This window comes from Pelophylax lessonae (assembly GCF_965119305.1).
Source record: "Pelophylax lessonae genome assembly, chromosome: 2".
Taxonomy (NCBI): Eukaryota; Metazoa; Chordata; class Amphibia; order Anura; family Ranidae; genus Pelophylax; species Pelophylax lessonae.
The window spans coordinates 707,571,583-707,599,221 of record NC_138769.1 but is presented as its reverse complement, the minus strand read 5'-3'; the positions used below and the strand labels follow the sequence as shown (position 1 = coordinate 707,599,221).

Here is a 27,639-nt window from a genome sequence, read left to right as displayed (position 1 = left end):
CGGGAGAAGCAGCATTCTGCTCTCTCCTCCTATCAGCACATGAATTGATTGCCTTCTTGTGCTGCTTCAGGTATTTACACTACTTGTATTAACCACTTTACGACCGGCGCACGACGATCTACGTCGGCACTCAGCCCCGGCCAGGCAAACTGACGTAGGCCTACGTCAGCACAATTTGCCGGCCCTGTGCGCGCTCCCGCGCGTCCCCGCCGCCGATGATGACTCGATTGGGTTCAGAACCGATCAGTCATCAGGTCCAGGCCAATCATTTTTGGTCTGGACCTGTTGATCGGTCCTGCCCAATCAGATCATCCTCTAAGCCTGTGAAATGTAAACACAGGCTTAGAGGAGATGTGCCCTCCCCCCACAACGGTCTTTTTGGATCCAGCGTGAGAGGAGAGCACATCTTACTGTGAGTATTGCACCAAGCACACCCACACACAGTTAGATAGGCACATTTCACCCCCGATCGCCCCCCCAATTAACCCCTACAGCACCTGACACAACACACACTATATACAGCATATAGCATATACCTATATACCTGTATAAGTGTGATTTGTGAACAGGTGTAGCCCTTGCGACCCCCCCTTTTCCACTCAAATTACCCCCCACCCCCCCCTAATAAATATTTAACCCACTGATCTCCCCTGACCCCCCCCTGATCACCGCCGTTAACCCCTACACCCTCTGTCACATCAGCACTAATACAAACGCAATATACGGTGTTATTGTATTTTTGTATTAGTGTCATTGTGATCAGAATTAGCGCAGGCGACTAAGTTTCTGTCCCAAGAAGGTTTAGGGTCCCCGCCACCCGCCCAATAAAGATTTAAGCCCCTGACCCCCCCCTGATCACCCCTACACCCCCTGCCATAACACACACCGTATACAGTATATAGCATTTTGCTATATACCCGTATAAGTGTGATTTGTGGTCAGGTCTAGCGCTTGCGACCCCCCTTTTTCCACTTGAATTACCCGCCACCCCCCCCTAATAAAGATTTAAGCCCCTGATCCCACCTGATCCCCCCCTGATCACCGCTAGTTAACCCCTACACCCTCTGTCACATCAGCACTAATACAAACGTAATATACTGTGTTTTTGTATTTTTGTATTAGTGTGATTGTGATCAGAATTAGCGCAGGCGACTAAGTTTGTGTCCCAAGGAGGTTTAGGGTCCCCGCCACCCGCCCAATAAAGATTTAATCCCCTGATCCCCTCCTGATCACCCCTACACCCCCTGCCACAACGCACACTGTATACAGTATATAGCATTTTCTATATACCCGTATAAGTGTGACTTGTGACCAGGTTTAGCGCTTGCCACCGTTCCTTTTATCCTTAGGATACCCGCCAGTCCCTTCCAATAAAGATTTAAACCCCTGATCCCCCCCTGATCACATCCCGTTAACCCCTACACCCTCTGTCACATTAGCACTAATACACACATAATATACTGTTTTTACTGTATTTTGTATTGGTGTCATTGTGACTTGAGGTTGCGCTAGCTAGCTAGTTTCTTTCCCAAAGGAGGTTTAGGGTCCCCGCCACCCCCCCCCCAGATCCCCAGCGCATAGTTTAGAAGTAACTCCTTGATTGCCACACACGCACGCACGCACGCACGCACGCACCTACACTTCCATTTCTAGTATAGTGTTTGAACAGATCAATATCTGATCTGATCAGAACTATACTAGCGCCCCCATAGTTTAGGGTTCCCAAAACGCGGTGTTTGCACGATCAGTACTGATTCCGGCCAGCACCTGCGTTTAACCCTTTCACCCAGGCAAGTGTAGTAATCAATAGATTACTGTCACTTGCAAAAAAACACAAGACACAAAACCGCTGTGTTAGCAGAGTCAGGCCTGATCCCTGCTAGCATTAGCAGTTTTTTTTGTAGCGCTTGAAATAATCTTCGACAACCAGGTGCTTTTATTACCTGTGAGTCGCATCACTGTACGAGTAAATTTAGTTACCAAAATGACCAAACGTTCGTACAGGGATGAAGAGCTTCTCAGTTATATGCTGACCGAATCATCTGATAGCGAAGGGGAAGCTACAATGACCGAATTAGTGTCAGTATATGAACCTGATGACGGCAGCGGCTCCCTGACAGATAGCTCCGACGACAGATGGGTCCCTGTTAGACCCAGGCGTACCCGACCCCATTCTGAAGTTGTTGTGATGCAGGAATCGCAGGGTGCTCGTATGGAGCAGAGTGTGGGTACTAGTGCCGCTCATCCTTCTGGCGACCTGGCAAGCGCCAGCGGCCTAGTACAACCTGGACCTAGTACAACCAGCACTGCAGTAAGACCTGGTGACGTGGCGAGTCTCCTAAGTGCAGTTGAAGCTGGTGCGGTGGCTAGCACAAGTAGTGGCCCGCGGCCACCGCGTATTCGAAGACAGGCCCGTAGAGCCCATAGTGCCCTCCCTGATGCGCTGGCATTTCCTAATTGGCAACCCACTGATACTACAGCGCCAGTACTTCCCCCATTCACCGCCCAACCTGGAATCCACGTGGAGACAGCTGGTTTTACGCCCCTGAACTTTTTTGAGCTGTTCTTCACGGAAGATCTTTACAGATCTATTGTGGATCAATCAAATTTATATGCACAACAGTTCATCGCCGCCAACCCAAATTCACACCTTGCCAGACAATTCGGCTGGAAACCTATAACGGTTTCCGAATTTAAGATCTTTCTGGGCCTTTCCCTTCACATGGGCATAACTAAACAGAGTGAATTGCGGCTATATTGGTCCACTAGCCCAGTTCACCATATGCGCATGTACTCTGCCTCTATGTCCAGGACGAGATACGAGCAAATTCTGCGATTTATGCATTTCAGCGACAATGAACTCTGTCGTCCTCGGGGAGACCCTGCATACGATCGGCTCCACAAAATTCGGCCCCTCATAGACCACTTCAATCAGCGGTTTGCAGCCTTGTTTACCCCCGAACAAGTTGTCTGCGTTGACGAGTCCCTGATTAAATTTACTGGCCGCCTTGCTATGAAACAGTACCTCCCCAGCAAGCGTGCCAAGTACGGGGTCAAACTGTATAGATTGTGTGACAGGGCCACAGGCTATACAGTTAGTTTCCGGGTCTATGAGGGAAAAGATAGCTGTGTGGAGCCCCCCAACTGCCCAGACTACATAGGGAGCAGCGGTAAGATCGTTTGGGACTTGGTGTCACCCTTAATACGGAAAGGGGTACCATTTGTACGTGGACAACTTTTATACAAGCGTGCCACTATTTAGTCACCTTCTCGATTTACAAATTGGCGCATGTGGCACCGTGCGACCTAATCGCCGGGGCTTCCCCCAACGGCTTGTAGATTCCCGTCTTAGTCGGGGGGCGAGAGCCTGCTTGAAAACGGACAAATTACTTGCGGTGAAGTGGAAGGATACACGGGATGTTTATGTTCTGTCCTCCCTTCACCCAGACACGACGATCCAAATTCCTACGGCAACTGGCGTTATGGAGAAACCCCTCTGTGTCCACGAATATAACCTTAACATGGGAGGGGTGGACCTTAACGACCAGCTTTTGGCGCCGTATTTAGTTGCCCGTAAAGCCAGACGCTGGTACAAAAAAGTGTCTGTTTACCTATACCAATTGGCTATGCTGAACGCCTTTGTCCTATACAGGGCGTCAGGACGAACTGGATCTTTCCGGGAATTCCAGGAAGAGATCATCCTTGCCTACCTGTACCCAGGAGGCATGCCTGCCCAACTTCCCCTTCCAGATGCAGTGAGCCGGCTGCATGAGAGGCATTTTTCACATGTCCTCCCGAGTACCCCTACCCAAAGATGGCCCCAAAGAAGATGTCGTGTCTGTAGCAAGCGCGGATTTAGGCGTGACACCCGTTATTATTGTCCCAAATGTCCTGACCAACCTGGTCTCTGCATCGGGGAATGTTTCGAGCGCTACCATACACTAGTGGATTATTAGCGTAGGGTACAGCACGACACAGTGTAGGGCACACAAACACAGGGTCTCGAAGGATGTTGGATGTCCATCGACATTTTGAGAGACCCAAGCTGGAAGAGAAGATCGCAGATGATCGCAGTCCCTCCCAAATCAAGAAGTAAAGGAACAGTTAGAAAGAAAAATAAAAGGATCCAAAAACTGTTGTGGTGTCAGTAATTTTATATGTCCTTCTACTCCTTCCTACTATACTTTTTTTCAATGTCCTTTGTTTGTTTTTTCATTCTTTTGTGACCTGTTTCTCTTGCAGGTCCCTCGTCGGCTACCACGCATTGATTTTATATATTCTGACACAAACAGCGTTTGCGCTCAGCATATATGGATACCTTTGCTGATAGCAGCTGTGGTGATTTTCTGATTTCAGCACTGCAGTTAAAATCCTATTTTGGTATACGTGGATAGTGTCGTGTATACCCATCATTAAATTCAGTGGGTGGTTGTTTGGGCGGTTAATGATGAGTAATACTACGCATTATTCCTGTGCTGATTTCTGATAGGTTCTCTTTTTTTCCGTTCAGCCCACAGGCTGCATGAAAAAAAAAAAAACCTATATGCCAAACAAGGACCAGCAATGTACTGGTACGTTGCTGGACTTTGAGTGGTTATACCAGGATGATGCCTGCAGATTTAGGCATCATCTTGGTATCGTTTTTTACAGCCAGCGGTCGGCTTACATGTAAAAGCAATTCTAGCAGGTAATTGGCCGCTAGACTGCTTTTACATGCAGTGGGAGGGGCCTCCCCCCCCCCCCACCGCCGCCTTCCGCAGCCTTCCATGGTTTTTCTCGGGCTCTCCTGTCCCACCGGTTAACCCGAGAGTGCAGCCGGTGGTTCAATTATCTAACCATAGAGCTAATTGGAGATGAGAATGGCTCCAATCATCTCTATGGCCTAAGATGCCGGAGGCTACGAGCATTTTATGACTTCTGTTTCGCCAGAAATAAACAGGGCCATTGGGAAATTGGGAAAGTATTTTATCACACCAATTTTGGTGTGGTCAGATGCGTTAAGGTCAGAGGAGAGATCTAGAGTCTAAAAGACCCCAATTTTTTTAAAAAAGAGTACCTGTCACTACAGATTGCTATCATAGGGGATATTTAAATTCACTATGATAACAATAAAAATGATTTAAAAAAAAAAAAAAATTAAAGGAAAGGTGTCAAAATAACATAAAAAAGCAAAAGAAAAAAAAAAAAAAATTGAGCCCCCCCCCTTACCCCCGGTGCTTGCGCGCAATGGCGCACACAAGCGGTGGTCTAGTGTCATATGTAAACCACAATTGCAGCATGCATGTGAGGTATCGCCGCGATCGCCAGATCGAGTGCAGTAATTCTTGCAGTAGACCTCCTCTGTAAGTCTAAAGTGGTAACCTGTAGAGACTTTTAAAGGTTTTCAAAAATGTACATACGTTTTTGTCGCTGCGCAGGCATGCGCAATTTTTAAAGCATGTCATGTTAGGTGTCTATGAACTCGGCATAAGATCATCTTTTAAATTTTACCAAAAAAATTGGAATTATATAGTGTATTTGTGCAATAAATTTAAAAAAATGTATTTTTTTCGCAAAAATTGCGTTTGGAAAATCTGTGCGCAAATACCGTGTGACAAAAAAATTTGCAACATCCACCATTTTATTCTATAGGGCCTCTGCTTTAAAAAAATATATAATGTTTGGGGGTTCAAAGTAATTTTCTAGTAAAAAAAAAATATTTTTTCATGTAAACAAAAAGGCACAGAAAAGGCTTGGTTTTCAAGTGGTTAGAAGAGTGGGTGATGTGTGGATAAGATTGAGCATAAAATGCCAGGACAGTTCAAACACCCCCCTAATGACCCCTTTTTGAAAAGTAGACACCCAAAGCTTTTTTCTGAGAGGCATGGTGAGTCCATGGAGTATTTTATATTTTGCCACAAGTTTCGGGAAAATTATTATTTTTTTTTTTTTTGTTGTTTTTTTACAGAAAGTTGTCACTAAATGATATATTGCTCATGCATGCCATGGGAATATGTGAAATGACACCCCAAAATACATTCTTTTGCTTCTCCTGAGTACAGGGATACCACATGTGTGAGACTTTTTGGGAGCCTAGCTGTGTACGCGCCCCCGAAAACCAATCCACATCTTCAGGTTTTCTAATGGCGTAAATTGCTGATTTTACCCCTGACTACCTGTCACAGTTTCAGAGGCCCTGAAATTTCAAGATGGCACAAAACCCCCCCAAATGACCCCATTTTGCAAAGTAGACACTCCAAGCTACTGGCTGAGAAGTATGGTGAGTCCATGGAATAGTTTATATTTTGCCACAAGTTTCGAGGAAAAAAATTATTTTTATTTTTTTTTATTTTTTAACACAAAGTTATCAGTAAATGATATATTGCTCACACAGGCCATGGGTATATGTGAAATGACACCCCAAAATACATTCTGCTGCTTCTCCTGAGTACAATGATACCCCATGTGTGAGACTTTTTGCCAGTCTAGCCGCGTACAGGACCCGGAAAACCAATGCGCACCTTTAGGCTTTCTAAGGGCGTAAATTGTTGATCTCACTCCTTAATACCTATCACAGTTTTGAAGTCCATAAAAAGCCAAGATTGCACAAACCCCCCCCAAATGACCCCATTTTGCAAAGTAGACACTCCAATCTATTTGCTGAGAGGCATGGTGAGTATTTTGCAGCTCTAATTTTTTTTTGAAAATGAAGAAAAAACAGGAAAATGCATTTTTTTTCCTCTTTTTTCAATTTCCAAAACTTTGTGACAAAAAGTGAGATCTGCAAAACACTCAACATGCCTCTCTGCAAATAGCTCAGGGTGTCTACTTTCCGAAAAGGGGTCATTTGGGGGGGGGTTGTGCTGTCTTGGCATTTCATGGCCTCCAAAACTGTGATAGGTAGTCAGGAGTGAAATCAACAATTTACGCCCTTGGAAAGCCTGAAGGCGATGATTGGTTTTCGGGGTCCTGTACTCGGCTAGACTGCAAAAAAGTCTCACACATGGGGTATCCCTGTACTCAGGAGAAGCAGCAGAATGTATTTTGGGGTGTCATTTCACATATACCCATGGCATGTGTGAGCAATATTTCATTTACTGACAACTTTGTGAAAAAAAAAAAAAATATATATATATATATATATTTCCCGGAACTTGTGGCAAAATATAAAATATTCCATGGACTCACCATGCCTCTCAGCAAATAGCTTGGGGTGTCTACTTTCCAAAATGGGGTCATTTGGGGGGGTTTTGTGCTATCTTGGAATTTTAGGGCCTCTGAAACTGTGATAGGTAGTCAGGAGTGAAATCAACAATTTACGCCCTTGGAAAGCCTGAAAGCGGGGACTGGTTTTCGGGGACCTGTACTCGGCTAGACTGCAAAAAAGTCTCACACATGGGGTATCCCTGTACTCAGGAGAAGCAGCAGAATGTATTTTGGGGTGTCATTTCACATATACCCATGGCATGTGTGAGCAATATTTCATTTACTGACAACTTTGTGAAAAAAAAAAAAAAAAAATATATATATATGTATTTCCCGGAACTTGTGGCAGAATATAAAATATTCCATGGACTCACCATGCCTCTCAGCAAATAGCTTGGGGTGTCTACTTTCCAAAATGGGGTCATTTGGGGGGGGTTTGTGCTATCTTGGAATTTTAGGGCCTCCGAAACTGTGACAGGTAGTGCAGAGGTGACATGCACAATTTACGCCATTAGAAAACCTGGGAGTGTTGATTGGTTTTCGCGGTCCTGTACACAGCTAGGCTCCCAAAAAGTCTCACACATGGGGCATCCCCATACTCAGGAGAAGTGGCAGAATGTATTTTGGGGTGTAATTCCACATATACCCATGTCATGTGTGAGAATTTTATCTTTTAGTGACAACGTTGTGTAAAAAAAAAAAATAAAAAAAAAAATAGTAATATTCCCAAAACTTGTGGTAAAATATAAAATATTCCATGGACTCACCATGCCTCTTAGCAAACAGCTTGGGGTGTCTACTTTCCAAAATGGGGTCATTTGGGGGGGTTTTGTGGTATCTTGACATTTCAGGGCCTCCTAAACCGTTAGAGGTAGTGAGAAAATGCAATGAAAAATGTACGCCCTTTGAAATTCTGATGGTGGGGATTTGTTTTTGTGGTCCCGTACACAGCTAGGCTCCCAAAAAGTCCCACATATGTGGTATCCCTGTACTCAGGAGAAGCAGCAGAATATATTTTGGGGTGTAATTACACATATACCCATGGCATGTGTGAGCAATATATCATTTCAATGACAACTTTGTGTAAAAAAAAAAAAAAAAAAATTTTTAGTCATTTTTCAAACACCTGTGACAAAAAAATGAAATATTCAATGAGCTCAACATGCCTCTCAGAACATTCCTTAGGATGTCTACTTTCCAAAAAGTGGTAGTTTGGGGGGGTTTTGTACTGCCCTGCCATTTTAGCACTTCATGAAATGAGATAGGCAGTCAAAAATTAAAGCTGCGTAAATTTCTGTATTTACACCATAGTTTGTAGACGCTATAACTTTTGCGCAAACCAATAAAAATACGCTCATTGAATTTTTTTTTGTCAAAGACATGTAGCTAAATATATTTTGGCCAAAAAAAAATACATAAATTGAGTATATTGGATATTTTTTAAAAGACAAAGTTGAAAATGTCATTTTTTTGCAAAATTTTCGCTCTTTTTTTATTAATATCGCAAAAAATAAAAAGCGCAGAGGTGATCAAATACCACCAAAAGAAAGCTCTGTTTGTGGGAAAAAAAGGACGTAAATTTCGTTTGGGTACCACATTGCATGACCGCACAATTGTCAGTTAAAGTCACGCAGTGCCGAGTCGTAAAATACCCCCTGGTCGGAATGGGGGTAAAATCTTCCGGGGCTTAAGTGGTTAAAAAAAAAAAAACATTTAATAACATATTACTGTAATGAATACAGAGCTGAAATAATGTGTGTCTTTTATATCTACTCAGAGTTTAGCTTTTAGTTGTATGTAAACTATATTACCAAAAGTATTGGGACGCCTGCCTTTACACACACATGAACTTTAATGACATCCCAGTGTTAGTCCGTAGGGTTCAATATTGAGTTGGCCCACCCTTTGCAGCTATAACAGCTTCAACTCTTCTGGGAAGGCCATCCACAAGGTTTAGGAGTGTGTCTATGGGAATGTTTGACCATTCTTCCAGAAGCACATTGTGAGGTCAGGCACTGATGTTGGACAAGAAGGTCTGGCTGGCAGTCTCCGCTCTAATTCATCCCAAAGGTTTTCTATCAGGTTGCGGTGAGGACTCTGTGCAGGCCAGTCAAGTTCCTTCACCCCAAACTCGCTCATCCATGTGTAGCACTGTCCCTGTAGGGCTTGCTGTGTGATGACTTCTTGGGTCTCCTCTGATTACCTGTAGACAGTCACTAAGGGACAGTTCACACATCCATCCTTACTCCCAGTTGCTCAATACTCAATAAACAGTCCAGGGGATTTGATTTTTATATTTATTGTGGAACTTGGATGGGAGAAGGGAATAGTGGGATACTCCAACTTGAACTATTCACAATGAGTAAGGACAACTCTCTCTTGGCCTCATCAGGTTATTTGTGGAAGCAGACATGCTGCTTTACCATACTGCCACTTGTATGGAAGAATTTAGGTCCTCTTGCTCTCTCCAGCAGCAGACTTGATGCAGCACATTATCTTCAGGACACTCTCTAGCATCCCCTTAAACGGACACCCGCCCACTGACTCTTCTAGCTGAAGGGATGACCCTCTCAGAACAGGCCTTACGATGCAGATTTGTACTCACTGTAGGCAGAATCAGATTCTTACCAGTGTCTCCTTTACAGTCAGTTCTGCAGGACATCCGGGTTCAGCTCCTCTCTGACTCTCAGGCCCTCAGGTCAACCACCTGAGGCCACATGGCAGCTTCTACAGAGGAGGGGCAGCATGTGCCCTTGGCATTTATACAGTATCGCAGCATGCATCGAGGCACTTTCATCTGCCAATCACCAGGGCTGTAGTATATGCCTGTGCACTCATTTGTCAGGTTTCCTTCCACTGTCCAATATGCCTCCCTTTTGGACCAGTGTGAAAGCAGACCTTGCTAAAAGATCCTGCTCTCTGGTAGGCAGGGAGCAAAATAAATTTACCTTGCAATCTCTCTGGTAAGTAGAAAGACCCAAAACTGTACTCTCTCTTCTAGCACCTACCTAAGAGGGTGTCTTTATGGACCTTGCTTTCTGCACTGGCATGCAGTCATGTTGCAACACGAAGGGGTCATCCCCAAACTGTTCCCACAAAGTTGGGAGCATGAAATTGTCCAAAATGTCTTGGAATGCTGACGCCCTAGGAGTTCCCTTTACTGGAACTAAGGGGCCAAGCCCAACCCCTGAAAAACAACCCCACACCATGATGCCCCCTCCTCCAGATGATTTGGACCAGTGCACAAACCAAGGTCCATAAAGACATGGATGAGTGAGTTTGGGGTGGAAGAACTTGATTGGCCTGCACAGAGTCCTGACCTCAACCTGATAAAACGCCTTTGGGATGAATTTGAGCGGAGAATGCAAGCCAGACCTTGTTCAACATCAGTGCCTGACCTCACAAATGCATTTTTGGAAGAACAGTCAAACATTCCCATAGACACACTCCTAAACCTTGTGGACAGCCTTCCCAGAACAGTTGAAGCTGTTATAGCGGCAAAGGGTGGGCTAACTCAATATTGACCCTACAGACTAAGACTGGAATGCCATTAAAGTTCATGTGCGTGTAAAGGCAGGCATCCTAATACTTTTGGTAATATAGTGTATATGTAATATCACAAACTTTAGCATTAGATCCCTCTGCCCCCCTATATTATATAAAATGTAAGCATTTATTTATTTTGGAAAACCCAGATTGAATGTCTGGATGATCCTGCCATTATCCTTCACAATCCATTCCTTCCTTTTCTTTATGGCCACTTTAACTATGGAAACAGACCACCTGCTAACTTGCTCAGGGGGCTTCTTTGCTTTGCTGATGCGCAGCTTGCCAGGAGATTCCGTAGACAGCCTGTTTATGAGTGATGCATCACTCTGCTTCAGTTGTGGACAAGAGACTTATCTTTCTGCATATGTTTGAATGTGGTGTTTACTATGCTGGATATGGGGATGTGTTTCTTGTGTGGCTGAATTCAGACGGATATGTTTGAGGGTCTTCTCTAGAACTTTATCTTACCTCCTGTTTGGAGTTGATGGATATGTTGGTACTGGTGTTCTCATTCCCATTCTTAAAGCCTATAACTAATAATTCATCTGGTCCTATATTCAAAGACCCCTGTACTTTTTCAAGATATTCGCTGACCTAGCTCCAAACATATGTCTTGTGGAAGATATCCAAAGGGCTTACACCTTGAAGGCTCATACATTATTGGATCCTGAAGAAGCTCGCTTTGTAGGCGAAACACGTTGATCCATCAATTGTATGCTGACATGCAGAATGTGCAATATATACTTTACATGTTATACATGATTGTCATTTTAATCTTCCTGTGTCATTGGATAACATTTATATATTTTTATAGTCGTTTTTCTGTTATTTTGGGCACACTCAAATCCCTAATTTCCCAGTATTGTTCTGGTTGTTTCCCCAACCCCCCCCCCCCCTTTTCCCCCTCCCCTTCATCCCCTTTCCCCCAGAGAGACCTGGTACCTACTTTTACTTCCTATGTATATACTTCCCCAGCATGCACCAGTGGAATAAACCTCCTACTGGATTGTGTTTTTGAGCCTTCATGGTTAAAAGAACTGAAATCTAATGAATGAAAGGGGCAGGTCAGGGGCCGACAGAATGGGAAGGAAAGAGCTAAATGATGCTGTATGTCCTCTTGCCAGGAAATGAAGAGGGCTCTATCTGACTTGCTGTCACTTCTAATGCACATTGTGAGAAGCTCACAGTGTGCAGTAATTCAGAGTAAGCAATATCAGTACAGGTGAGGAGCCTGTACAACAGTGCAAGATTGAAGAGAAGACTGGAGTTCAGCTTTAAAGCACACAGGAAGTGACAGGGATCTCCCTAATGGAGACACAGACAGCAATAAAAACCTAATTAGAGGGAGAAATGCCTGGAGCAAAATACTGACAAATGATCTAATTGCAACAACATCCCTGACACATGCATTACTGTTAAGAAAAGAATGCTGGGACTATCAATAACAAAAAAATAAAATAATAAGAACCCAATAATTATAGAAAAAACTGCTCCAGACCCCTAAAAATCTATATAAAAACAACATTATTAATTCATTTAAAAAAAAAAACAAGATGTTTTAGGCCTCCTTCAAATTATACTTTGTGTACATTACTGTGCAATGTAATAAGGTACAATACCATACCTCCCAAATTTTTGCGATAAGAATAAGAGACACTTATTAGCAAAATTATGGAAGCACAGGACACACACCCTGCCACGCCCCCTTAAAGGAGAATTATAGAAAAAAATATAAATATAAGTTAAACCCACAAGTGTTTTTTTTTCCACTACTCTTCCTTTGTATTGACTTTTTGAAAATTACAAATGCAGCAATTTAGAAATTGGATGAAAGGTTTAACACTGGAAAACACTTTGTGATAGATAAATAGCGCATTTTATATAGAACTATATAGATCAGACCATAATGAGTGGCAAATCAGGAGGAAAGAGGGACAGAGGGACTTTGTTCCAAATCAGGGACAGTCCCTCAAAATCAGGGACAGTTGGGAGCTATGCAATATGTTGAGTCAGTCCTGAAATGACTAGCAGTGCACCTTATGGCACTTTTCCACTGCAAGTACCGGCTCGGCTCTACTCGGCCCTGCTTGGCCCTGCTTGGCCCGGTTTGCTTTTCCACTGCTGGTACCGCATGGTACGGTGTTGGAACGGTTCGATACGGTACGGTATAGGTTTGCTTTTCCACTAAAGTAGTACTAAAGTTAAGTGGGTGGGATAACAACGGGGTGGGTGGGATTCTCTGACCAATCAGTGGCTAGAAGTGACTGCATGCAAAGGATTGTGGGATATGGTACCAGTTATGGTACCTGTTGGAACCACAATCGAGTAGGTACTGTTTTTTCAGAGCCGTACCGTACCGTTCGGTTCCATGCAGTGGAAAAGCGCCGCCATACCGTACCGTACCGAACCGTTCCGACACTATACCATGCGGTACCAGCAGTGGAAAAGCACAAAAGCGTGCCGAACCGTTCGGTTCCATGCAGTAGAAAAGCGCCATTAGATTACTAAAATACCTTCACCAGATCAGCTTTAACCACTTTATGACCGACTGCCGCAGTTATACTGCGGCAGGCAGCTGCTCCTGTGCAAACTGCCGTAGGTATACTTCGGTCGCGCGCAGGCAGCTAGAGGGCGAGCTGAACTCTGCACACCCTTCCCTCTTTATGTAGCACACTCCACAGCCCAGCACTCTGTACGCAGCATACCCCTGAACTCTGCACTTTGTGCATAGCACACCCCTGAACTCTGCACTCTGTGCATAGTGCACCCCTGAAACTGTACTCTGTATATAGCGCGCCCCTGAAACTGAACTCCGTACATAGCGTACCCCTGAACCCTGCACTCTGAACATAGTGCATCCCTGAACTCCGCACATAGTGCACTCATGGTATTTATTGCCCCACTGTTATTGCAATTTGGCCACACCTACCACTCGATGCGGTTTGGACTGGACGGGTTAGGCGGGTGACCTGTCCTTACAGAACTCACGTGCTTAACGCATGCCAAACTTAGTAGCCAGGGTCATAAATAGACTCTGCCTGACCCAAGATGGCCACTAAAATTAAATAGGCTGTCAGCATCCAATCGGATCGCTGTCTCAGTGACCCAGGAAACCTCAGAGGAACCATTTCTTCTTGACTTCCACTCCCTCTTCAATGCCGCTACAGTTAAGCGCCACCTACAGTGGAGAAAATAGACCGCACCTGCCTACACAGAGAGTTACAATAATTGGAACATATGATTTGTATGCTGCCATGGAGGTGACAAGAAAAGGAATAATTTTCAGAGTAAACCCCACCAAACCAATTGCAATGCAAGTTGAATTTGATCTCGGTCCAGTCACTACTCTTCATCTACCCTTAATCAGAAACAATGCAGAAAACACAATCTTATGCTTTAGCAAAGCGTGGAAGCAATTTAAGCTGGAGATGTTTTTCACGGCACACACAGAAGAATCTCCATCTCCATGTTTTCTTCAAACGTACATTATTAGACTCAGGTCAGTGCTGTCGAGGTGCCCCTAGGGCACCTTATTCTGCTTTCTAGATTAGCTCAGCTTAATGCTCAACATACAGACAGCATTTCAGACACACTGCAAGACTAGGAAGGAAAAAGACACCACTGCAGCTGCTTTAGTACACTTTGAATAGAATATTAATGCATTTCAAGCAGGGGGTTGTTACACATTGCTCAATATTTGTAATCAAGACAGGTAGCTCAAGCATCTCTTGCAATAATCATGGCGGGTAGTTACTAAAGCAAAGCTGTCGAGAGAAAATTGTTCAACTTTGCTAGTCCCACACTTCGAAAGCTCTAGCTGCCTGTCTGTCATGGTAATCCTCTGGGTTCATTTTTGGTGCATCACCATTTACTTACTGCAAGTAAGGTAAGTTAGAAAGCACTGATGTCTGGGGATCAATATGTCACAGCCAGGAAACTAGCATTTTCAGAAAAAGTAATAACCTAGGTAATTATATTCCTTTATTATAGGCTTCCTTTAATTACAGAGGTGGCTACAAGAGAGACTTTCTTTTTTTTTTGACTTTCTGACTTATTGCAGGAGCCCAGGCAGGTCTCTCCTGGGCCCTCTCATGGTCGCCCATGTGCTAGGAGGTCTAAGCCTCCTGAGCGCTTTATCCCTGAGGCGACATCCCAGGTTAGGTGCCGATCAGGGAGCCCCTCAAGGGACCCTCCCACCCCACCAGCTAAGCACACGCCAGTTTATCCTGGTGACTGCGTCAGGAGGAATCCCCATCACAGGTGGACCCGAGGCGGGACTGTTGCAGCTGCCACACCCACCCCCACCCCATCCCCACACCTCTCAGCCTGGATGGTGCAGCTGGCTCTGCAGGCTTTTGGCCTGTGGGGAGTGCGGCCCGGCGTGGGAAAGAACGTTAGGTGGGTGATAGCCATGTTCCAGGTGCGGCCGGGGCCCCCAATGAAGGCAGAAGAGGTCTGAGGCTCTCCCCTGTGTCCCAGCGCAACAGAACGGTCGCCGCTGAAGGAAGGATTGGGTCTGCGCGCTTGTGAGGCTCCTCACAGTGCTTGGCGTAGGAGACAGAGTGTGCGCTCCCAGGGCTCCTGTGTGTCGGCAGAGGATGACATCATCGGTGAGCAAAGTTAAACCTGATGAAAGTAAGAAGGAGGAAGAAGTAGAATGGCGTTATCGCTTGATTCCTCGCACGTTCTCCAACTGGCTGCAGGCATTTGCAACTTTTGCTAGTGTCATTGGGGAAAAGACCCCTAGGAATTGCTCCCCCCTCTTTTGCTATTTAGACTCTATAGGGGAAGCACAGCGAGTCAATGGAGCGGCTGCTTGGTTGCGCTATGAGGAGCAATTCCGTCAGCGCAAGGCGGTACGGTCTTCCTTGCGGTGGGATTACAAGGATATCAGTCTATGGATGAAACTGATGTCTCCGCGGGTTTATGATCCTCACTTTCATGGGGGTGGGGGGCGGGGGTGCAGCCACTTCTTCACAAACGGCTGCTAATCGAAAAGGTTGGCAATTCAGCGCCGAATCCTGCAAGTTTGAGGCTGCATGCCATTTCCGCCACCACTGCTCGGGTTGTGGAGGGTCTCACACCTTGTCCAGGTGAGAAAAAGGGAAGACGCCTGTGAAGGTAGAAAAGTTGGAGCAGTTTCTAAGGCGCTATCCTAACAGGAAGGCCGCTCAAGTGTTACAGCAGGGTTTCTTGGTGGGTTTTTTGTTATGGATTGTTCCTTTAATGGTTGACAACATACAGTTGGCTCGCTTACATCCGGAGGTTGTTTCCTGCAAGTTATTCATATGGCCGGCCCTTTTGATTCCTCTCATGTACCTGACCTTGTGATTTCTCTTTTGGGTGTGGTTCCCAAAAAGGAACTAAATAAATTCCGCCTCATCCATCATTTACCATATCCTAAAGGGGGTTCCGTGAATGATGCCATTGATCCGGGGCTTTGTACGGTGTCGTATACTTACTTTGATACAGTGGTGGCATGGGTTCATTGGTATGGTAAGGGTGCATTGTTGTTGGCAAAAACTGATATTGAGGTGACTTTTCGCTTGTTGCCTGTACACGCCAAAGGCTAGGGCGGATATTTATTGACAAATGTTTGCCCATGGGTTGTGCCATTTCTTGTTCCTTGTTCGATTTCTTTCGGTTTTTTTTTTAGAGTGGGTGCTTCAGGATGTTTCTGGGCTCAGTTTAATCATCCATTACTTGTTTATAGGGCCCGCAGGGAGAACTATCTGCACCTCCCGTTTTGGCTACTGTCCAACGTGTTTTGCCACGGACAAAACAGAGGGACCAGTCACTGAGTTGCAGTTCCTGGGCATTGTAATTGGTACGGTGGCCATGCAGTGCTGTCTGTCTTCAGACAAACTTGAGGATCTCCGGAGGGCGGTAGCTGTGACAAGCAAATGCAAAAATATAAAAATTTGTGACTTGCAATCTCTCTTAGGCAAGTTGAATTTTGCTTGCCGCATTATGCCCATGTGGCATGTTTTTTGTAGATGTCTAGCATCGGCTACAGCTGGAGTTAAAGCAGCGAACTATTTTATCACGAGATCATCATGAGGACTTGCGAGTATGGGATTCCTTTCTGGCATCTTACAATGGTCACTCTTTGTGGGTAGAGCAGGTAGTTTCAAATTTTGATTTGGAATTGTTCACTGATGCAGCAGGTTCTGCAGGCTATAGAGCATATTGGCAGGGTTGTTGAAGTGCTGAGAGTTGGCCAGGGGAATGGAGGGAGGTTGGCTTGGTGTGTAATTTGGCTGCGTTGGAGCGGTTTCCCATTGTGTGAAGACGTCACAGGAAGTGACGAAACGCGTAAGACAGGACGTGACGCCCACTAAGTGGAACGCAAACCGGAACTCTCCGCTGTGGGACTGCGACATTGCGGCGGACAGATCGGACCCCTAACTGACATTTTGACACTTTTGGGGGTACCAGTGACATTACTAAAGTAATCAGTGCTAAAAATATGCACTGTTACTGTAATAATGGCAGGGAAGGGGTTAACCCTGTGGGTGATCAAGATAAAGGGGTTAAGTGTGAGCCTAGGGGAGTGATTCTAACTGTCGGGGGCGTGGCTTCTGAGATGACCATAGAGACATGTGTTCCTATATAGCAGGATCACATGAGCTCTGTGATCCTCCCAGGGAGAAGGACTGTCGGCTTTGTTTACAACAGCCGACCGTCCTTCTCTCTCAGCGGGGAATGATCACGGGTGTCAGGCGGCAATTGGAGCCGCCTGACACATGAATCAACTTTCCCGCTGACGAGTGCGCGCTCACCACCCAGACTCCCGAGAGCGAGGGCCGTACGAGTATGGCGATTTTCCTGGGAGCGGCTGCCTGCCGCAGTACATCTACGGCAGGCGGTCGTCAACGAATTAACCATATTTCTCAGAGTAACGTTGTTTTCTTATTTATTGTTAGTTACACTTGATAATTCTCTCTTCACTTAGGCATATTCCATACACGGAATTAATTTGCAGGAAATAAATTCACTCAAATTCACCCATTAACACATACAGGGTTGATGTTGGAATCCCTTCTGCAGGGCTATTGTCTTCTCCAGGGGGGGGGGGGGGGGGGCAGCCGCTAGCGATGATTGCAGGTAAAACCTGGCATGTTGGTTGTACCCAAGTAGATCGGTCGATCAATCAACTTGCTACATTCAGTCTGCCCATACACGGTTCGAATCCCGGCCAGTTCAGCAGGCTACATCTGGCCTAAAAAATTCTTTCAAATGTATCAAGGTCAGAGTTGTATAAAGTACTTAAAACCCATACTTGAGTAAAAGTACAAGTGCTCGATCAAAAAGTGACTTGAGTAGAAGTGCTAAAGTATTCAACATTTTTTGTACTTAAGTATTGCAAGTAGTTTTTTTAAAAATTTTGCTACTCAAGTACTTAAAGTAAAAGTACAAGTACTGTGTTATGTAGTTATTAAAGAAAGAAGTCAAAAGTTTAAACATCATATTGTTTTTTATTATTTCAAATGCAGCTTTTATTTATACATACAGTTGCATTTATTTTCGTATTCGCTGATAATACACATGTTTTGAGCTTCATGAAACCTGCCATCTACTGTTCTGGCAGTGGTAATTTTTTATAATAGTAACGAGTAACTATGCAGCACAAAAAAAATATCAGAGTAGAAGTATTGAAATCATTGAAAAAATGTAGTGAAGTAAAAGCGGAAGTAGGAGAAAAAAATTCTACTCTAGGAAAGTACAGATACCGCCTTTCGGTACTTAAGTACAGTAGTGAAGTAGTTCTACTTAGTTACTATAAATCTCTGATCAAGGTGTGTCAGTAAGTGCTGGGTGAGAGAGGTGTGTCATCGTCAGGTGTTCATTGCCCTGTGTTCAAATCACAGGGCAATTCAGCGGCTCCTCAGGGGGTAGAACTACATACAGTATATTTCTTCATACAAATTATGAGAACAAAGGGCGCCACAAATTCTTTTTTAAGTGTGAAAACGCATACTGTCTCAGATTGGAAAAACTTGCTTTTTAACATGGCTGGAAGATAAATTGGATTCTGCAGAAAACAATGATGAAAGATTAAAAGTTCTCTAACAATCCCATGTATTGATTTGATTGGACGACCCTATTTTTGCCAGGTTAATGAGATTTGAACAATGTAACACATCAGCTGAGTAAAGAGAAGTCAGCGAGACACGGTCAGACTGTCAAGTCTTATTGATCTTCTTTGAGTCTCGTTTAGAAGAGTCAATCTTTCTAAACGTTACAGACATCAGTCACTCCCTGCAGAGGGTGTCGGGTGTTAATCTATTATCTCAGAAAAGCTCATAATATTTTACTGTTTTTATTGTGTCACTGCGGAAGTTTGAGTGCGGGTGAGTGTGTTTGCTTTATGCACTAGATGGAAAATGGGAACTTGCACCCTAATGTAACCATATACAGTATCTCACAAAAGTGAGTACACTACTCTTATTTTTATTTTATTACATTTTTATTATTTATTCATGTGACAACACTGAAGAAATTACACTTTGCTACAATGTAAAATAGTAAGTGTACAGCTTGTAAAACAGTGTAAATTTGCTGTCCCCTCAAAATAACTCAACACACAGCCATTAATGTCTAAACCGCTGGCAACAAAAGTGAGGACATTACATGTCCTGGCATTGGACCGATGTTCTGTCTATCAAAGGAGCCAGCCCAGGAGGCGGTGCTGTGTGTGATGCTAAGTGCCCGGCAATTCAAATGAAAGCTGTTACAGCCGGACGATCCCTGCTGTGTGATTATCTGGCCGGCTTTCCTCTTCCTCTCCTCTTCCCCTGGGTGATCCTCTTCCTCTCCTCTTCCCCTGGGTGATCCTCTTCCTCTCCTCTTCCGCTGAGTGATCCTCTTCACCTGGGCGATCCTCTTCCTCTCCTCTTGCCCTGGGTGATTCTCTTCTTCTAGGCGATCCTCTTCCTCTCCTCTTCCCCTGAATGATCCTCTTCCTCTCCTCTTCCCCTGGGTGTCCTCTTCCTCTTCTCTTCCTCTGGGCTATCCTCTTCCTCTCCTCTTCCCCTGGGTGATCCTCTTCCTCTCCTCTTCCCCTGGGCGATCCTCTTCCTCTCCTCTTCCCCTGGGTGATCTTCTTCCTCTCCTCCTCCCATGGGCGATCTTCTTCCTCTCCTCTTCCCCTGGTCGATCCTCTTCCTCTCCTCTTCCCCTGAGTGATCATTTTCCTCTCCTCTTCCCCTGGGTGATCCTCTTCCTCTCCTCTTCCCCTGGGTCATCCTCTTCCTTTCCTCTTCCCCTGGGTCATCCTCTTCCTTTCCTCTTCCCCTGGGTCATCCTCTTCCTCTCCTCTTCCCCTGAATGATCATTTTCCTCTCCTCTTCCCCTGGGTGATCCTCTTCCTCTCCTCTTCCCCTGGGTCATCCTCTTCCTCTCCTCTTTCACTGGGCAATCCTCTTCCTCTCCTCTTTCCCTGGGCAATCCTCTTCCTCTCCTCTTCCCCTGGGCGATCCTCTTCCTCTCCTTTTCCCCTGGGCAATCCTCTTCCTCTCCTCTTCCCCTGAGCGATCCTCTTCCTCTTCTCTTCCCCTGGGCAATCATTTTCCTCTCCTCTTCCCCTGGGCGATGGATAGGAGAACGCTCCTGAGGCAGCCCCACACTCACCCTCAAACATTTTCCACTCACAAAATGCGAGCAGGCGAGTGGAAAATTTAAGGGCTGGCGTATACAATTGCGACACAAGTCATATGGTAATTAAATGTTATTAAAAATTACCTTTCCCTTTCAATCTGCAGCGCTGTAATTCTCTGGAAAATGCTATGCAATATGGCTACCTGGACATGTTCTGTACACAGATGGTGTACAGAACGCCCCCTAGGTTTGTTATTTCCTGCTTGTGTGATTGGATCACTGATTTTCCCAGAAGTCCGCACTAAGATGCAAATTACATTTTGAGCATCCCCTGCAACAACAATTGCATTTTTGGTAAGATACTCCTAATATGAAATCACATCTAAAGGGTTGCAGACCCTGAAATTTTCCCTCATTAAAGGTACAGCAGCTAATTGATAATTACAAAATCACTCCCATACAGATTCACTCTGAACATGGACACAGACAGTTTTTTCTCCAGAATAACAAAAGGTAGGAATCTGCAACAAAGTTTATTAAAATCTCTGCAGAGTACGTAGATTACCTAGAGCGGAATATTTTTTTCTCAACAAAAGTGGAGCTACTCTTTAAAAAGGGTAACTCCACTTTCGTGGGGGAAAAAATTAGCAAATAAAAAAATAATAATAATATAGCATATACAATTTTCAACAAAAGTCGTATTGTAATTGAATGTTATTAAAAAAAACATGACCTTTCTTTTTTTTGGAAAAAAAAAAAATGACCTTTCTTTTTCAATCTGCAGCGCTGAAATTCTTTGTAGAATGCAATATGGCTACCTGGACTCATTCTGTACACAGATGGTGTATAGAACGCCCCCCACGTATGTAATTTCCTGCTTGTGTGATTGACTTACTGATTTTCCTAGAAATCTGCACTAAGATACAAATTTGATTTTGAGCTTCCCCTGCTACAAAAATTGCATTTTTGGTGAGCTACTCCCAATAGGAAATCATGTCTAAAGAGATGCAGGCCCTGCCACTTTCCTCATTAGAGCCTGCAGGTGCAGCAACTAATTGATAATTAGAAAATCGCTCTCATACAAATTCACTCTGCGGAGACAAACTGCTATTTCTTCAGAATGACAAAAGGTAGGAATCTGCAACAAAGTTTGTTAAAATCCTTGCAATGTACAGAGATCACCCAGTGGGGAATATTTTTTTCTGGGCAAAAGTGGAGTTTTAAAAAAATGCAGAATATATAGCACTGTAAGGGCTCTTTTACAAATGAGATTGGGATGCTGTACAACCCTGATGTTGACCCGTGTTTTTACTGCCCCCCAACTGCTACCCCCTTTAGAGGGGGCCCTGCAGAGGCAGTGGCCGCCAGCAGAAATGACACTCCCTATTGCGTTTGGTAGGCACCCTGCAAATGGGGCCACTCTGCAAGGCACCCTGCAACCACCTGCAAAGCCTAGTGCAGTGATCAAGGGGTTAAAGCAGGTGATGAGAAGGCAATACAACACATCCTTGCCGCCCGTCAAAATGCTCTCTGAATGTTGATCGCCAATGCTTTGTAGTGGCTGAGTATTGTCAACCTAAAGGAGGAAGACATTAACCACTTTAAGACCGAAAGGATTTGCCCCCTTAATGACCAGGCCATATTTTGCGATTCGGCACTGCATTATTTTAATGGACAATTGCGCGGTCCTGCAACGCTGCTGTACCTAAATAAAATTGATGTCCTTTTTTTCCCACAAATAGAGCTTTCTTTTGGTGGAATTTGATCCCTGTGCGATTTTTATTTTTTGCGCTATAAACAAAAAAAGAGCGACAATTTTGAAAAAAAAAACAATATTTTTCACATTCTGCTATAGCTATATTTTTAAAATTTTGCTATAACATTCCCCAAAAAACAAAATGTAAAAATCTAATTTTTTTAACAATTAAGGCCAATTTGTTTTCTGCTACATATTTTTGGTAAAAAAATATCGCAATAAGCGTATTTTGATTGGTTTGCGCAAAAGATATTGCGTCTACTAACTACAAGAAAGATTTATGTCATTTTTATTGTTTTTTTTTTTTTTAACTAGTAATGGCGGCGATCTGCGATTTTTTGCGGGACTGCGACATTGCGGCAGACAGATCAGACCCCTAACTGACATTTTTGACACTTTTGGGGGGACCAGTGACATTACTACAGTAATCAGTACTAAATATATGCACTGTTACTGTAATAATGACACTGGCAGGGAAGGGGTTAACCCTGTGGATGATCAAGGGGTTAAATGTGAGCCTAGGGGAGTGATTCTAACTGGGGGGGGGGCGTGGCGTGGCTTCTGAAATGACCATAGAGACATGTGATCCTATATAGAAGGATCACATGGGCTCTATGATCATTCCAGGGAGAAGAACGGTCGGCTGTGTTTACAACAGCTGACTGTTCTTCTCTCTCAGCGGGGAGCGGTCGCAGGTGTCAGGCGGCAGTCGGAGCCACCTGCCCGCTGCATCGGCTTCCCCGCTGATGAACGGGGGCGGGAGCGGACCGCTGGCGGCATGCGCTCGCCCCCTAGCCTCCTGCTGGCGACCGACGTATAGCTAGGTCGGTTTGCCCAGGAGAGGCTGCCTGCCACAGTATAACTGCAGTAGGCGGTTGTAAAGCCGTTAAACAAACTCAGTCAAATGAAAGGAATTTGTAAAACTAATTTATTAAACAATACCTGTCCTTTTAATACTATCGGGGGCTATTGGAAGACACTTAGAAAATGTATGGATTTGGGTTTACATATTGGGCTCCAATTGCAAAGGATCAGAAGTCAACCCAGTGTGCCTAAAATGTGGCATATAGCAGATCGTATAAAAAAAGAGACTTTTATCTAGAATAATTCATAGTTTTATGAAGCACATCTGTGTCATTTCTGCTTAGCTTACAGCACATTTAAATTGTTTATGAGTTGAAAGGAGTAAATAGTAAACTTCAAAGAATCTCAACTGAGACAGCGAACCCGAGGAAAAAAAAATCTTGACAGAGCGGAGAAGAGCTTGTATCATTTTCTAGCTTTGAAGACTCAGAGATGGAGTTTGACTACAAAAAAAAAAATAGTACAGTGATATGTAATATAAAAATGAATAAAGATGGTTCCACAGCTACATATGGCTGAACATCTGGCCATCTCCTTCTTTTTTGTATGTTATCTCCCATTGCCGGCAGCAGGGATTAGAACGAGAAGGTCCTTCAAGAAGACCTGGTGCCAGATGGGGGCCTACTTTTTTTTGCGGGTTGTTTCTGCCAGCCAGCGGTGGAAAGGTTTGGTGGCATGTGTTCTTATTCTAACCAAAGAATACAAAGAATGCAACAAGCACCTTGGGGTCTCCACATGGAGCTTCAGTCAATTCTAAGCTAAGTAATCTAACTCACAGTGTGACGGCATCCAATAAATTGTAGCCTGAGGCTACAAAAGCTGATAGTTCACACCTGTGGATTTTTATCACTGAACTCCCACTAGTGCCTGTCACTAGACTTGAGCACATGTTCAATGCTATAAGTTCTGTTGAACAGCAAACTGATTTGCACCTGAATATAGCATAACCAGTGTAGCGCAACCAATATATAAAGTCCCAATTCTGTGCAAGAATTCCACTGTTGTGCGGCTCTAAGTGATGTTCAACATAATATAAAAGAAAGTTCATATCATCTAGTGACTTCAGTGACCACCACCTCTAGCTGGAATGACTGCTCACCTCCAAGCAATGACCCCACTACAGAGTCCCGATCGCCTGTTTGTATGCATCTCTGGATGCCATGAGTATACTCCTCTGCAAGATGTCCCTGGACCACACTGGACTCTTCTAGGAATCTCAATCATTCACGTATGGCCAAAAAATAATAAGGGGAAACCATAGTGCTCTCTGCTTCGAATATTTATTATAAAAATGGTGGGAGGGGCCTATATTCAGGACGTTGTTTCGTTTGGTGTTTCAGCTTGGAGAGCTGATGACATGCTTTTGTATCACATAGTTAGGTGAGTATTTTTAATCCATGTGTTTTGTTTTTTTATAATAATTATTCAAATATTCTTTCCTGCAACCACCACAGTCAAAGTTGATGGGAGAATCCCTCCCGCAGGGGGGGGATTCTCATCAGGAAAAGTGATTATTGCAGCAATAATCGCATGTGAAATTTGATATGCTGGTTGTACCCAATCGACCGATCAGCTTGGGTACATTCAGCCTGCCCAAACATGGCTCAAATCTCGGACTGTTCCTGCTGAAGCTGCTGAGATTCGAACCGTCTATGGTTGGCTTAGCACTGCAAAGCAAGAGGTAGAACCTAAGTATTTATTGAGCAAAAAATGGCTTCCTCAGCAATAAATTCAGCAGAATTATTTGAGGAGGGATGGGAGGGGGTATATCTTAAGAAAAGATTGTGATTTTGTTGTATTAAAAAGGAATGAATGGTCTGGAGTGAACGGGAAATGATGTCATGGCTGCTGGGTGGGCTTTCCTTTTTTGATACCATCCTCGCTCAGTAGCGGCGGCTGGTGGGCTTTTATTTACCTTCTGTCAGAGGCTACAGGCTTGGAGTGAGAGGGAGGGGTCCAAGAAACAGACATCATGCCTCAGAACAAGTACACTGAATTGCACCATGAGCGGTACGGTTATGACTTTGCCTACCATGAAAAGAAGAGGAAGAAGGAGAGCCATGAGGCTCATGAGAGGTCACAGAAGGCAAAGAAACTCATCGGACTGAAGACCAAACTGTACCACAAGCAGCACCATGCCGGCAAAATACAGATAAAGAAAACTATTAAGATGCATGAGAAGACGAACACCAAACAGAAGAATGACGAGAAGACACCAGAAGGAGCTGTTCCAGATTACCTACTGGACAGAGAGGCGCAAACCTGAGCCAAAGTTCTCTCCAATATGATCAAGCAAAAGCGAAAAGAAAAAGCGGGCAAGTGGGAAGTTCCTTTGCCCAAAGTGCGTGCTCAGGGAGAAACTGAAGTGCTTAAAGTTATTCGCAAAGGAAAGAGGAAGAAAAAAACCTGTAAGAGAATGGTCACCAAAGTCTGCCTTGTTGGAGATGGGTTCACCCATAAACCACCAAAGTATGAAAGCTTTATTAGACCAATGGGTTTGCATTTTAAAAAGGCACACGTATGGAAGAAACCGCGCGTTTCGGTTAGAGAGGCCAAACTGAAAATATCCTGGATCATGTCCCAAGAGAAACTATCTAGCATCCTCTCTGACCACGTGGCCCAGTTTGAATCCACCTGGGAGCCATGGGCTAAATGTGTTCACATTACTATCTGATGTTAGCCATTACACGTCTGACCTAGGACCTTCTATTTATTCTCTCTCTCTTTCTCTCCCCTTCCTTTCCTTCTAGTGCTACTCCTACCCTTTCTTTTGTTTTGGTATCAGCCTTGTATTCCAGGCAGGCGCTCCACCGCTGGCTTCCCAATCAGGGGTCGAATGTGTCGCCACCTTTTAGGGGCTCGTCCTCTGTTGCGGGTGGCCGACTGGGGGTTGTTCTGTCTGGGCGGGTTCCTCTTCCCTTCCCCCCACCTTTTCTTACATCCTCTCAGGTTGCGGCGAATTGCCGCTCCAAGAATTTCCCCTTCCCTTAACTCCCTATTTTGCATGTGTTGGTACTTGCAAGGACTGATGTTGTTCTCTTTCAACCATGATTCTCATGGCAGCCTATGTTGTACAATTGCTCACTGCTCCTGTTTTACGAGACTGTACCTTTGCATTGTTATGGATATCTTATTGTTACTGTTTTTCTTCCTATCTGAAAATTCAATAAAAATTATTGAAAGTTAAAAAGGCACACATGACCCATCCAGAATTAAAAGCCACATTTTGTCTCCCTATCCTCGGAGTAAAGACGAATCCTTCCTCTCCATTTTATACAAGCTTAGGTGTTATCACAAAAGGCACAGTGATTGAGGGGAATGTCATTGAGCTGGGTCTTGTCACGCAAGGCGGCAAAGTTATCTGGGGAATATTTGCACAGGTCACAAACAATACAGATAACAATGGATGTTTCAACGCCGTGTTGCTTGTATAAAGATAAATTTTGATGACAAGTATGAGAGACTTAAATTTACAAGAAGTAAAAATTACCTATTTTTGGAAAAAAATGTATGTATTGCAAACTTTACGTAGAAATGTTATTTATAAATCTCTAACACAAATTGATCGCTTTACATCAGGCTGACTCTTTTTGTACATACATTTAAAATATTGAAAACTCCTTTTTGTGAATCAAAGATGTGGGAATTGTTGATTCTTCAAATTTAATTATCACTAGTTTTAACGTGGTTGTGCACATAAATCCTGCGCCTCGTCCACCCACACCGCAGAAGAGTAGAAGCACTGCTACCAATCCCACACTTCACGTAGTGCTGCACTATAGAAACAAAGACATCCCAGGAGTCAGGTAGGCGATGCACCTACATCTGCTGGCTTCCTTCAGTCACATCTACGCTGGCAACTTGAATCTGAGGTTGGCTGATTGCCTCCTGAATTACGTGTCACTTTCTTCATTCCTGCATTAAACAGACGGCGATTCTGGATAAGACAGATTAAGCAAAATTCAAATATTGTACATTTTTAACTATATGTAGTCAGGTCTTTTTATCTCAAAGAATAGGTGCAGATACTCTCCCTTTCCGAGTCACCTCTTGTCTCCACCTACTACCCACCTCCGAACACTGTCCCCTGCTTCCACTTCCCATTACTACCCTTTTAGAGAATACAGAACCAAGTATCATCTTTGTACAGAATGTGGTAATGATAACAAGAAAAGCAGTGAAATAGATCCCCTGTGCCAACAACAATAGATCCCCCAGCAACTTTAGCCCCCCCCCTCGAGCTGCAAAATACCCCCCATCAGCAACAATAGACCCCCCTCCAGGCAGCAACAATGAACCCTTCCCTCAACAATAGTTTACTCCCAGCAAAAACGGACCCCCCCCCCCGCAACAATATACCCCCCAGCAACAATAAATCCAGCCTAGCAACAATAGACCCCTCACCAGCAACAACAGATTTCCGGGCAGCCAGCGTCAGTAGACCCCTTCCTAAAGAGTAGACCCCCCCCCCCAGCAACAATAGGTCTCCCTGCAAAATAAAGCCCCCCAGTGAACATAGATACCCCAGTAGCCAGCGTCAATAGACCTTCCCCCACATCCCAGCAACCCTGTCCATTACATACATTTAGTGCTGGAGGTGTGAGTTTGGGGTGGAAAAACTTGACTGGCCTGCACAGAGTCCTGACCTCAACCCGAACACCTTTGGAATGATTTAGAGTGGAGAC

General features: G+C 44.4%; 1 protein-coding gene and 1 pseudogene across 8 annotated transcripts in view; one reads left to right on the top strand and one right to left on the bottom strand.

Annotated features, from left to right (window-relative positions):
- DLG2 (discs large MAGUK scaffold protein 2) overlaps positions 1-27,639 on the bottom strand; it is a 2,359,657-nt gene that overhangs the window by 1,680,600 nt on the left and 651,418 nt on the right. The gene's annotated exons all lie outside the window — the stretch shown is intronic.
- On the top strand, positions 24,881-26,452 carry LOC309545318 (ribosome biogenesis protein NSA2 homolog; annotated as a pseudogene). Its single transcript has 2 exons — positions 24,881-25,466; positions 26,146-26,452. The product of its transcript is annotated as a ribosome biogenesis protein NSA2 homolog (transcript).